The 13206-nt window shown below is 44.9% G+C and overlaps 1 protein-coding gene across 5 annotated transcripts in view; it reads left to right on the top strand.

Moving 5' to 3' along the window:
* The window catches only part of kcnip4a (potassium voltage-gated channel interacting protein 4a), a 175499-nt gene that overhangs the window by 54172 nt on the left and 108121 nt on the right, over positions 1–13206 (top strand). The gene's annotated exons all lie outside the window — the stretch shown is intronic.

Genomic DNA, 13206 nt, shown 5'->3' with positions numbered 1-13206 from the left:
TGTGGTGTCAGTCAATTAAAAATAATGTGTAGCAGTATGTTTGTTCCAAATCCTTACGAGTCCTTTCTTGAAAATGAAGTTGTTGCATTCAGTGTGCACAAACACCACCAATCATCAATAGTTCTGGACTTGTATCGTGCTGCAAAGCCTAATATAGTTCGGCTTCTTTTTGGATCCGTGCACACAGACCAAGAGCTTTTCTAATAAGCAGGATAGTAAATCAATGGCTTTAACAAGATTAAATCATGGATTATGGTGGATTACCAGCAGATTACTCCATGAAGGGTTCAATAAAGGATAAAGGTTACCAGCAGCAGAATATACTGATCGTTGCACATATTGCACATTATGCATCAAACGAGCTCTGAATTATTCACAGCTATCATTCGAGAGTTGATTATTCTTGGACTTTACAGTGGCATGTGCGGTTTGTGCACAGATGATGTGACAACACTAGTAGCATACATTGACACCCTTGCCTTGTGTGTCTCCTGTCTGGTTTTTGCATTCACTGAGCTCCTGTCGAGTAGGTTGTTGATTATCACACCGCAAGGTGCTAAGCCCCGGAGAGGTGCTTCTTGAACATGCTAATGAATTACAACATGATTCTGAACATTTAAGACTATTTTTACTTCTTGCAGCCACTTCAGTTCTTACAGTGTGTGTTTAGTCAAAGAACTGAGCTGAGCGAAATGAAGCTGCTAAGATGTGGCCTACTTTCTGCGGTGTCCATGACCTTTGAGACAGCAGGAACAAGTCGGGAGGAAGGGAGGCAGCTACAGAAGAGTCACCTTGTCGATGGGGTGAACTATAAAAGGAGTAGATGGTTTCAGTTTTCCAATCATAGCAATGAGTACGGGCTTGTGGTTGATGCAAAGGTTGAAGAAATCCATCTACAGTATATGCCCAGAGGAGTATGCTGTTGGTTTCCATGGCCACCAGCATGTTGCTGAAGTCAGACTGCAATTCCCATTTGGTAATAAACACGATTAGTGTATATTCTGGAGTAATTTACCTTCATGTCCCCAAAGCTTTGGCTGGTAAAATGCAGCATTGCTTTGTTTGTTCATGTGTAAAACTGTGTTCTTAATTGTTGGTGTTAGTACTTGTTAATTATTACTCATGTAGACTGCATGGCTGGACGTTATTTCCCTTTGGACCCGGGTAATTACTGTAAATGTGCTGAGCCAGAGGAGGATACTTTGCTCAGTCAAATCTCAATATTATAGTTAAATATTAAAATACGCTTTAAATTACACCTGTATGTAATATATGTGTTATCACACATATATTGATTCAGTTTTGAAGTCCTCATTCGAAGCCACCACATTTTCCCTATTTCAAATCCTTAAGAGAGTTCTGGTTGTTTATCTCCTCCCACCTGTACAGATAATGTCTGCATGTCAGCACCTGGAGCTTAATTCCTCGAAAAAAGATATTACATGTATGAGGTTACAAAACCCAATACCAGTAATTTATTAGCCAGTTTCCAGTTGGTTGGGTCCATTTCTCTATGAACACATTGTATTAACTCATCTTCCACAGACTGCACTGCAGATTAATATAAATGGAGCTTGACCAGAGCGAGGCTGGCTCGGCCATATTCGGATGACCAGGGGAAGAGAATGATAGATGGAGTCAGTTAACAGGCCAAGGGGTCTTAATTGAGATGTTCATTGTCCTAGAAGAGACTCACAGTCATCGCTTCATTTGGTCATTTTGTTGCCAAGGACATCATGGATACATAGAGTAGGTGGAGGGTAATGCGCATGATGTAAGAGGACAGGGCTTTTCAGATGTTTGATGTCTGCAGTGAGCATCTGCTGTCCGCAAAAGCCTTTTTGTTAGTGTAGGTCTCTGAAAAAGATGTATTATCATTAATGTGAAGTTCCACTCCAAAGAGAGTTCCTTTGATATCTGCAGTGAGCGCAGGGCATAGTTTATTAAAGAAAAACAGAGCATACAGTATAAAACATGCTGTACATATAAACTGTTTAAGAGGCCCACCATTCGTATTCGTGCCACCACCACTGCAGGCGTTGAATTTTCCAACTGTAGAGGGGAAACAAATCACAGATGCACAGCTTTTCTGAGGTTATAAATCCAAACAGCAGTGTCGGCACATGCTCAATAGTGTGAGAGGCAGAAACTTGTTGGCTGCTCACACCAGGGGAAATCTTCATCTCCTTCAACATTTCCATTTCAGCCACTGTGACAGATGAGCAGGGAGAGCTGCAAGTCCACCATCAGTATGTGTCACAGGTTTATTTATACTGATTACCTTTATGTAGCACATTTTCAATGTCTATTCGTTTTAGAGTCAATACCCGTGGTTGTGCACTGGGACATTTTAAAGCATATATTTTCCCGCTTGTATTTAGCTGGATTGCATTGCAGAACACAGTAAATCTGCCATTTGCTTCGGAGCAGATACTTTTTTGGAATCTTTCACCGCATCGTCATGGTTCGCTTCTTCCCTCAGTGTCTGGCTGTCAGGCGTCCCAGCATCTGTGATGCATCATCCTTTTCTTCTCATCAGGACAAGCTCACGTGCTCGTAACCGAGTCCAAGCATATCGTTTGACATCACAGCACATGCCCTTCCAACCTCTCCTCTCAACCTTTTGTGCGATAAAACTTGTTTTCTCTGCACTGCTACTGCGTTGATGAGCCATTTAGCAGCTTGCATCATTTTAATTAGGTTAATTCGGCTTGTCAGTGTGCTATTTTATTGGCTGCGTTCCTTACAATGGAACAGTTGAAGTGTTTATAAACTTTCTGATGATTTTACAGTTTGGATGTTGTGACCTGCTGTGAATACCAAACATGGGTACAAAGATTTTAGAGATCATCTTTTGCTGTTTTAAATGACCTGTATACATAAAGAAGGTTTGACTTGACTATGTTTTATAGTTGTGATATAAAATAATTCATTTTTTGCTTGTGCCTGTGACAAGACTCTTCACTTCTTTCCTCTTATTTTTGTGAGATTCAGGCCAAGCCAAATAATACATATCTATATTCCCCTAATAAACTATAATTGAAATGTGAAATTTTGCGTTTGATTATCACTACTTTCCTCGGCTGTCAGAGCACAGAAAAGAGGGGCAGGCTTATGATGCTCACTCTGCCCCGTCGGTTGTGGAAGCAGTGCTTAATTGGACAAGCCTCTTCATGATTTGAAAGAGCAGCGCACGGCGGGGTTTCAACAAAATCTTCTAATGCTGTCAAATTAAGACTTAATTTGTTCTCACATTATTTTATTTGTGTAAAACCTCGTCAGTTTCAGCGTGACTGCGACGTCAGGGGCATCAGGTTCAAAGATGGCACCTGAGACACCTTTTGGTTAAGTAGTGTGCAAAGTCATCAGCTGCACGTGGTTTCGTTCCCACTGTTGATGCAGGAGCTTATTACACTAACCTCTATGTTTGCCCAGACTGCACTGATGATTTATGGTTCATTGTGGGAGTATTTATGGGCGGAATATAAGAACATTTTTATCCTCGCGCAGACATAAACGTTTGGCGTGAATCAGAGAGTTATTTAAATGAGCCTCACGACTGCAGTGTAACCAGTCACGCACAGAGGCGCCCACATGCTTGCCCCTGAAAACATGCACTGTTTAGTTTGGAGACGTTGCCTCTGCTTCTCAGATTATCATGTCTGGCTCCTCTCCAAAGTAGTAGTCCCAACCAAACACCTTAAATGGTTCTTGCAGTATCTGTGTGGAACATCAGGGCTTGAAACGTGTCCTTTGAGACAATCTTGTGGGGAACTTGTGTCGCCTTTTTGGGAAATCAACTTAGAAATGAGCTTTCTCGTCTGCTGTGTGGAATAATTTGTAGAACTTTTAAGGAAAAAATGCTAAAATCAAAAACCCCTCTGTAGCCTTTTTACCTGTATAGTAACTACAAGTTAAAAAAGTGTTAATTGGTGACAAAGGCATCAAAATAAAAGATTTGTTCTGTTTGTGTTGGGAAAGTGTTCTGCTTCAGAGAAAACTCAGTCGATGCGGCCTTTGCGAGATGTTTAGTTACTTATCTAATCTATGGCCATACGACAATGCTGTCGACATTAATCTACCTGTCAGTATGCAGTTGTGAGCATGTGTGTGGGGGCATGCCCAGTGACGCGAAGGCCCTTCTTTGTTTCCCTCTCTTTGGTTTCCTGACAGATAGTGGCAGGTCATATTCCACCTGTCCCATGAGGACAGCACGTTCAAAGCGCATAATCCCTGACCAAACACTGAATATTTGATACCCACAGGCAGGTTGGTTTGGCATCACATCTGTGCAACAGTGCCTGCTCTGGAGACGCCAGACTGTTTTACTTCTTGTACATGAAGACATTCACTATGAGAGGGCGTTTAGAGATCATTTCTGATAGAGAAACCCAAATATTTCTGGAAGTTTTAAGCCTGCATGTTTCACAAATTACTAGAATTGTTACAAAACTACCAAAAAATATACAAATGTGAAATATCAAATATAAAAAAAAAAGGATTTTTGTCTCTCGTAGAAGGTTGATGCAGCTTTTTTAAACCTTTTTTCAAAACCTCACTCGCTAAAGGCCTTTTCTGAGCGAGGAAAAGTCCAGACAAAGCACTTTTTTAGTGCCCAGCATTAAAGCTGTGCATGTATCTGTTGAACATTTCTTTGGGGCTTGGACAGGCGGAACAATAACAGATGGAAAACCATGTTATATAATGTCTCTTTCACACCCACTGCATTATCGTAGCATCTGCTTGATTCACCTGACAAGCATCTGGTTTGAATCACGAACATAGATGTCATGCAAGATGAGATCATGAACTTCCGTTTTACTCACACAAAATATAATCCTCAAACGATCTGTGTTGAAAGTTCGGTTCTGATGATTCTTTTGAACTGTCCATCTAGTGTGCAAAATTCTTTCAGTGCACCTTCTGCTCCTGGATTTTACAAATATGCAGATGGAAATCAATGGTTGCGAGATGTTTAACACAGCGAACAACAGATTTGGACAATTGTAGAATCCAATCGAATCATCTCTGCCAAGCTTCTTACATAACTGGAAGAAGAGAAGACGCATCAGGTTCATCCAGTAACAGGTTTCTGTCAAACTTGAAGCGTAACCTTTCACCATGACCCCTTTCTTAAGGTTCACTCCCTTTTGGCGAGGGCAGACGGAAGATGTTTAACGGTGATACATCTATCCGTATCAGCTTCCTGGCAGGTACGTCCTGCTGTCTCTCCGTTACTCAGTCCCTGCCTACTTCTGGTTTCTGGTTTCTGTTGCTGTGTTGCTGTCCAGCACCAGAGCAGCACAGATTCTTTGGCTCATTAGAGCAGTACAAACAGTGCTTGGCTTGAGAACTTACAGTTGGTGTCCTACAGTAGCTAAGCACCAGCTCAGTCCACCCAGATCCTCCTCTGCCTGACTGAAAATGAGTGAGTGTCTGTCAGAGCCCGTTAAAGTGCTGCTCGACAATCTGGCCTAGTGTTATGTAAAGCAGAAGAGGGAGAGCGTCTTCGCTGTCGTGGAAGTATTCTTATAGTGAAAGTATTCTTTGACCTTGCTATTGTCGAGGCTATGGCTGGAAAATAAGTAGCACATGGATTATTAACATTTCAAAACTATCCTGAAGTCCCCGGTGGATCGTTTTGGCCCCATAAAAGCCAGTAAAACACATTTGAAAGCTGGTGCAGTCATTTAAACAGCGTTGTTGGTGTGTTAGCAGAGAATACCTCTGTCCTTCACCAGTCCTGGAACTGCTGATTAATTACTAGAGCTAATTAGGCAATGATGAGCTTGTCACTATAATATCGCCATCACAACTGAAAGAGTGATTAAACCTTGATGTGTACAGGGGATCTAGTCAAAATTGAAATTAATGTATTTAGTTTTTGACCTTTTTCTATTCCCCATCCAAATCTGGTTTGGATTGGGAATCCAATTGAGGTTTTGCTCAAATGAAATACAGGGCTGTTAAGGCAACCTGACACAGTAGTTGTGGTTCTGGTGCTCCTATCGAGCGTCACCGCCTCAACACCGCTACACCCTCCGGATCGCCCGGATGGCATTCTTCTTCATTTGTCTCCATTTGCATTCGACATTGGCCCGTGTTTCTCCTGTGCCGCTGTCCTTTTGAAGTCACCCTTCCTATAGCCAGAGTAATCAGGTTTTCCATTTGCGCTAATGTTTGTAAACGAGAGTCCTTCTGAGTAGAAGGAATGGCCGGGCTATTTTTAGTAGTGCGTGCATGCTTCGGTTACAAATTCCTGCATGAGTGCGTGTTCAAAGATTTGAGCTTTCATTCACCTCCGTGACTTGGAGATCATGAGAAACTGAATCTTTGGTGGGTCGTTTTCATGTTTAAGCTTCTTACTGTAAAGACGGCATGTAAGTAGAGCAACGCCAAATAGCACTGAAGAATATAAAAATACCAAACTACGCCCTTTAAAACACTCGCTATTAAGAGCAGTTGTAATTTGTTTGGTGTGGATTTGTTTCCCTTGTCTGTTGTTGTTATCAGCACCTCAGAAGATTGTTCTATTAATTGTCCCTGCTCTGACTCTTCTTCATGTGATCATTGCTATTGTTAACTTAAATTAAAAAGTTTTCTCCTTTCTCCGTTGTCACCATTCTTTTTCTTTGCTGCTTCCAACTCCATGTCCTAACTTTTATCTCCTCTCTCTCCCTCTTCCACGTTTAATCACTTAATTTTAAGGCTCTTTGTTTCATATGTTTCCAACTGTCAGTTGCCTTGGCTGCGTTTTAACAAAAAAAACTGAACCTGCCCCAGACGCTCCGCAATACAAGAGACAATGTCCTCTCCACGCACCGTTAGCTGGCAATTATTGGGACTGCAGCCCTGCTCCAGCTCCCCAACCAGAACAAGAAAATCAATACACCTCTGAGGGTCGGAGTGGAGACTCCAGGGAAAGAAGAGCAACTTAGCATCATTAACACGCGCTTATTTCTTCATGCACATCTACTCTGTGATTGTAATGATAATGTCCACGAAAGTAAAAGTAGAAGCTCTAGTATTGAACACTTGATGTTTTATTAAGAGACCTTTCTTGCTGCAGTCCCGAAGGAATTGGGGGCTTTTGTGTGTGTTCTCATGTTTCTGTGCTTTTTTTCACTTTTCATTTTCCTGAAGCGTAGATCCACTGATGAAAATGACTGCTCTCAAATGGTTTTCATGTCTCCTTTGATTGGCTGCAGATTGAAATTTCAAACAGATCAATCTCTCTCACTCTCACTTGCGCAAAATGTCACACGGTTGAATAGACAGAGGAAATAAAAAGACGGACACGAGGCCGGATGTAAATGACGGCCCGTTACTTTTGCAGTTTCGGACACTTTTTTACTATGATCGTTGCCGTGCTCTCTCTGTGACTCGTGATCAAAGTTGAGGCGAGGGCGTAATGTCTGAGGGTGTTATTAGTGTCGCGAGCATTGCTGTTCGTGTTATTTTCTTCTACACTTTTGGACAGGAAATAATAATGTTTTACAAATATTACAGGGGAGGTTTTTGTTTCAGACGCCAAGATAATGAACTGCATTAAAGCAGAGAGTGTAAGCAGTGTTTAACTTCTAAATTACACCCTTTTACATTCGTTCATTGCGGGGCCAATTTGCTTCTCATTTTGGTGCAGCATTGAGTTAAAGTCAGCATGTTTTTCCTCCCTAGCTGGCACATGAGACACACACACACACACTGTATCTACGTGCAATCATGCAAAGAATGTGTGCACTTTGCAGCTATATGGGCATGTGATTTACAGTAGACTTACAGTTTGGAAACGGATGATTTAAGGTGGAATTATTACATTACCTTGTTGTGTTGTTTGCTTTTCCACCCTGGGATTATTTCTGCACACTGTAATCAAATCGTTTGCATAATTTCATTTTAATTTGAATAGCCACAGCTGCTGCAGAGATCATGCAGACAAATGAAATAACTTAATGGCTTTCTGGCTCCACCGTGCAGGCGCTCAGCTTTGTGTTGCAGGCTCCAGAGGATAAAGTGGCATTGTGTGACCAGAATTTTGCTGCCCATGTTCAGCGAGCAGTGTATGAGCTCTTAAGTCAAGGGCACTAAAACCTGGATGGACATTACAGTCTGGTCCGCAGGAGACAAGGCCGCAGCTGGGAGTGTGCGGTTGCCAAGATCGAGCCCAGATACATCCACGCCCCCATCAAGTCCCCACACATCTCACACATCTGTTGTAAAACGGTGTAATGACTCACTCTCTCTGGCGCAGCTTGTCGTGGATGGCCATGCAGAAAATGGAGCTCCTTCTCCATCATTCTGCAGACAGATTCCCCCCCGACCAACACCACCCGCCACCCCCACGGGTCCCATTACTTACCAGGCTAACTCTGTGTCAACACCAGGCAGGCGTAAACAGAATGGATCTCAGCTGTCTAACATGACTGTTAAAGCATAATCAGGGAGCTCACATTGCACCACCAGAAGAAACTAATTAATTGATAAATTAGCCAAGTGAGCCAAGTAATGTGTTTTAGTGTAACTTGCGTGTGCTTCATTAGTCTTTGTAAGGTTAGCTGCAGAGTCCTGTGTGTCTTAGAGCCTCATTCACACTTGACTGTGCTGTCCAGATAACAGCGAGACCGTCGTCTGTGTGCGTCTTACATGCAACCTTACGCCACAGGCATGCCTTTCACTCTGTTTTCCTCTAGCTGTCATTATTTTTGAAATCCATTGAATTTGACTTTTTAGATGACGATGACTTATTACAATATTTCTGTCGTCACTAACACCGCTCTTTGTCATAATTCCTGATAGGGCTCCCTCAACAGCAGCCGTCATCTGGTGGACTCATCTGACCTTAAAACAGCGATGCACACTCCCACATCTTAAATTTGACTATAAAGCTCTCTCAGATAAGTGCTGAACAGCAGCTTTATAGACCACCAGTTGAGTATTTTGTGTGCCAGATTGATCACAACATCTTTAATGTTTGATGATTCGAAAAGTCCGATTCTTGCTGTATTTTTAGCCAAGCCTGCCAGTAAGAGAAGTTGGCAGGAGCTTTCCTTTCAGCATGACACTGCAGAATACTTTGAAAACAGATTAAATGGTGGCAGCTCACTGAGCGACTGTAGTGACGGGGAAGGGAAGTGATGCACAGGACTCCGAGCAACCGAGCATCCTACAGAGCATCTTATGTGGAAGCAAGACATCGTTTAGAATTTGTCTTCAGTCTCCTGCGGTTTCCACGCACTGCTGACTGTCTCAAATTCAATTTAAATGCAAAGCAACAGAACAAAAGGTATTTGTGTTTGGCGTTTACAGTGCTTCTGCCCCAGCAATCACACAGCTCGGGCCCGAGCAGCTAAGGCCTATCTCGTCCTGTGCACTGTTTCACAGATCACCCTGACCATTCTATTGCCTCTGACTGGCCGGTTGATGCATTTGATTTGTACCTAATAAGGATGGATTACCCTTCCGCTCTTGTCACTTCTTTTCTGCAGCCTATTTTTCCTCCTGCTATCTTCTCTGATTAAACTGTGCCCCTCCCAAGGAAATCTGTACCTATTCTTCTGACATGTTGTTCTGTTTTAAGTGATTCCAATGTAACTTTCAGCCTTCTAAGAGATCTGCATTATAAATAATAATAATAATATTACACGACAGAGATGATTAATCACAGTCAATTTTCTGGGGAATAGTTACATTGGTTTAGTAATAGATGGATCAGTTGGATGATTTTGATTCACTTACCTGAAAATTCATCATTGCAAAACCCCAGATGGATTTTTATAGTGGAAAGGACTACCTTACCCCCAAATGCAATATGGGCCTTTGTGGTAAAGGAATCAAATATTTATAACCTATACTAGAAGGAACAGAATTTATTTCATTTGACAGACTAGTTACACAATATGGGATCAACAAGAAAAGATTTTTAGAATATCAACAAATTAAATCCATAGTAAAAAAGAAATTTAAACCGGGTCAAGTTGAACTACAAACACCACCAAGTGTGGTTCAATTTCTTACTCTTAAAACCCCCAAATTACTATCCAAAATATACAGAATGCTTTCTAAAACAGATGAATCAATATCACTTCCTATTGCAAAATGGGAAGCGGATTTATCAGTTAACTTAGACCTAAACTTCTGGTCTCAGATTTGCTTAAAAACCTTTCATCTAATTAGAAATCCCAGTCTTCAATTAATTCAATACAAAATATTACATAGAGTGCACTATACAGGTCATCGGATGTTCAAGATGGGCTTTACGTCTACCAACAACTGCTCACACTGCCAAACCAATTCACCGGACAATTATATCCACGCTCTTTGGTTCTGTCCACCAGTTCAGAAGTTTTGGCGCGAGATATGTGAAGACTTATCAAAGTGTCTGAAATGTAACATTCCAACCTCCCCCTTAGTGTGTTTGTTGGGCAGCTTAGATAATGTCACTTCAGAAAAGAATATCGCCCATATGGTTTTCACTGCCCTATGCATAGCCAAGAAAACAGTCCTCATGAACTGGAAAAATAAAAACAATCTTAATTCTAACCAATATAGAAATTATCTATTAGATTACATTAGTCTTGATACAGCCTCTGACACCACATCAGATCAATTGCTCTGGGCTCCTTTGATCAGCTCCATCACCTAGTGGGGGTGGGGGGTCATAGTTTGGTCCCGCCTTCACTGTTGTGATTGGTGTGGGGGTAGGGACAGGCTTAGGGCGTCGGGGGCTTCCCCGGAGGCATCTTCCTTGGGGGGCTCAACCCGGGGTAGCGGTCATGTCCGGTTAGGGGCTCTGTTGGCTCTCAGGTGACTGTTTCCTCGCGGCTGCGTGCAGCGGGACTAGGGGAGGGTCTGTGCTGACGGACGTGGGTTACTGACCTGGTAGCCTGGCTGCCCCTGGGTGGGTCCGGGATGGGCGTGAGGTTCTGGGGGCGCTCCGTCTCTGGGCTGGGGCCCGGGCCGGGCCTCGGGGGCTTGGGTCCTGGTTGGTGTGTTGCCGGGGTTGTGGGCGGGTGGGTGCATGGGGGCCCAGCCCTGGAGCAGGGTGCCGCCGGTGCATCGATCCACCTGGGGGGCTCTTCAACTGGTGGGGAAGATTGTCACATCTTGCAGGAGCTTTCCTCTCCTCAGGGGCTCTCTCTACAGGAGGGGGAGATACAGGAGAGGTGGAGGAAGATCTCAGCCTGGGTGTTTATTGTCTTATGTAGTCTGGAAGAAGAGTGGATGGTGGGGTGGGTGCAGTTTTCTCTGTGGTGGGGTTGGGTGGACTGTCCTGGGCTCTGTGGGGCCGGGAGGCGCTGCTGCGCTGGGCCCCGGTCTGGATGGGCCTGGGCCCCCTTTCCCTGGTGGGTCGCGGAGTATGGGGGTGCCTACTGGGGTAAGTGGGGGAGCTGGCCCCAGGGAGGGGTCACTTGCCCCTCCCTTCCTTCCCTCCCCATCTCCAGCTGCCTCACTCTTCCCGCTCCACCACAACCACCCACACATGCAGGACCTTGGAGTAGGGGTATGTCACCAGGGTGCAGAGGAGGCCACACACCCCCCCCCCCCCCCCTGTCCCCTTCTGGCTGCCTCTGCCTCAATTTTATCCCACAACTTAGACATTCACATTACTCACACTCTCATTACACATACATATAGGATCTTGGGGGTGGGCACGATACACGGAATCCAAAGTACCATCAGGGTGTACACCCCACCCCTGGCGTCGTTGCCCACCTCTCAATGTTAAATACATGTAGACATTGAGGGCTAGCAGGAGGGACCATGCGCTTACCTGCTGCTCTCTGGCAGGCAGCTCCATGCCCTCCTGGGTTTTAAATGCACCTTAGAACACACATGCATCAACATTACAATGAGCGGGTGGAGGGAGGTTTGGAGTCTTCTCTCACCCCCATTCTCTGCGGCCTGCTGGAGCAGGGGGGCTAGGACTAGGAGGAGGAGTTGGCCGTCCGACTGCGGTCTGGAGTGTGGGGCCTCCCTGCTGCTGCGGAGTCGGGGCGGTCTGCCTCCCCCCACCGCAGGGAAACGGGTAACACCACCTGGGTCTGGGTGCAGTTCCCCCCTCCAGGGGCGGGGGTACCTAGACCCGGGGCTTAGAGTACGCTTGGGGAGTGTGATCGTGTGTACAGCGTCTCTTTATGTCTGTCTCCACGTTGGTTGAGTGTGGAGTAAGTGCATATGAGAGCATGAGGGTGGGAATGGATGTTTGTGTCTGTGTGTGCCTGTATGTCTGTGTCTATATGTCAGGTTGGGTATCAGACGCCACCTCTCTGGGGACATCTTAGGCCCTCCAAGGTATGGAGGCCTATCTCCCCCTACCACCACTTCCCCTGCCAGTGGCGGACTCCCTCAGACGTCGGTGCGTTGGTGGTTCTTTGTGTCCGGGGATGGGCGTCCAGGTACACACCGGCTCACTCCTTGGCGGCCGCTTATCGGGGCCTGGAGCCTGGGGCTTGCTCGGGCCACTTCGGAGGTGGGGTGCCCCCGGCCTCTCGGCCTGGGGCTCGGTCACTCAGGTACGGCTGGCTGCCGGCGGAGCTCACGGGCGCGTCACTGCAACTCCCCCTGGCTTCTGCTCCGCGGCTGCTGAGTGAGCCCTCATCTGGGACTCTCCTCAGCTCTTTCCGGGACAGTGGCGCGGCTGCCCCTCTGTTGGTCTTCCTTGGTCTCTTGTGTTCTGGGGGCCTCTGGATGTCTGGAGTTTTGATCTCCTCCATACCTGCTTCATGCCCTGGAGGACGGGGCTGTGGCCCCCCCACACCCTCTAGCAGATCATTACATGAAGGAACCTTTTAAAAAAACAAGCGCGTCCATGCTCACAGGTGTACACACGGGTGATCACACCCACAAACTACACCCTTTTTGGCTCCTACCTCAAAGCACACTGTGTTCTGTTGATCTTATGTGCTGCACAATAATGTTTAACATTTAGTATTTACTGTCATATTCCCATATATCATTGTGATGTTGTTTATTCTATTACTCTTGTTCTCTTCTGCTTGTTTTCTTTTTTCTTTCTCAGCAGGTGATCCAGGTGATTGATATATGCATTTTTTTTTCTTTTTTTCTTCTTTTTTTTCTTTTTCTGCTCATTCTGTTGGTTTTTGGTTTTTGCCCTTCTCCCCCGTCCCTCTTCTCAGCTGTTTCTCTTTCCCTCTTTCTTTCCCCCAGTCAAGTCTGTCCCATGTTCAGTAAGTGAAAATAAAATAA

This window comes from Aulonocara sp. 'chitande type north' Nkhata Bay, linkage group LG3, assembly GCF_057382095.1.
Source record: "Aulonocara sp. 'chitande type north' Nkhata Bay isolate Kocher_YH1m ecotype deep benthic linkage group LG3, A_spYH_male_GT1.1, whole genome shotgun sequence".
Classification (NCBI taxonomy): Eukaryota; Metazoa; Chordata; class Actinopteri; order Cichliformes; family Cichlidae; genus Aulonocara; species Aulonocara sp. 'chitande type north' Nkhata Bay.
Note: the sequence above shows the minus strand (reverse complement) of the source record. Positions and strands in the feature narration are given on the sequence as shown.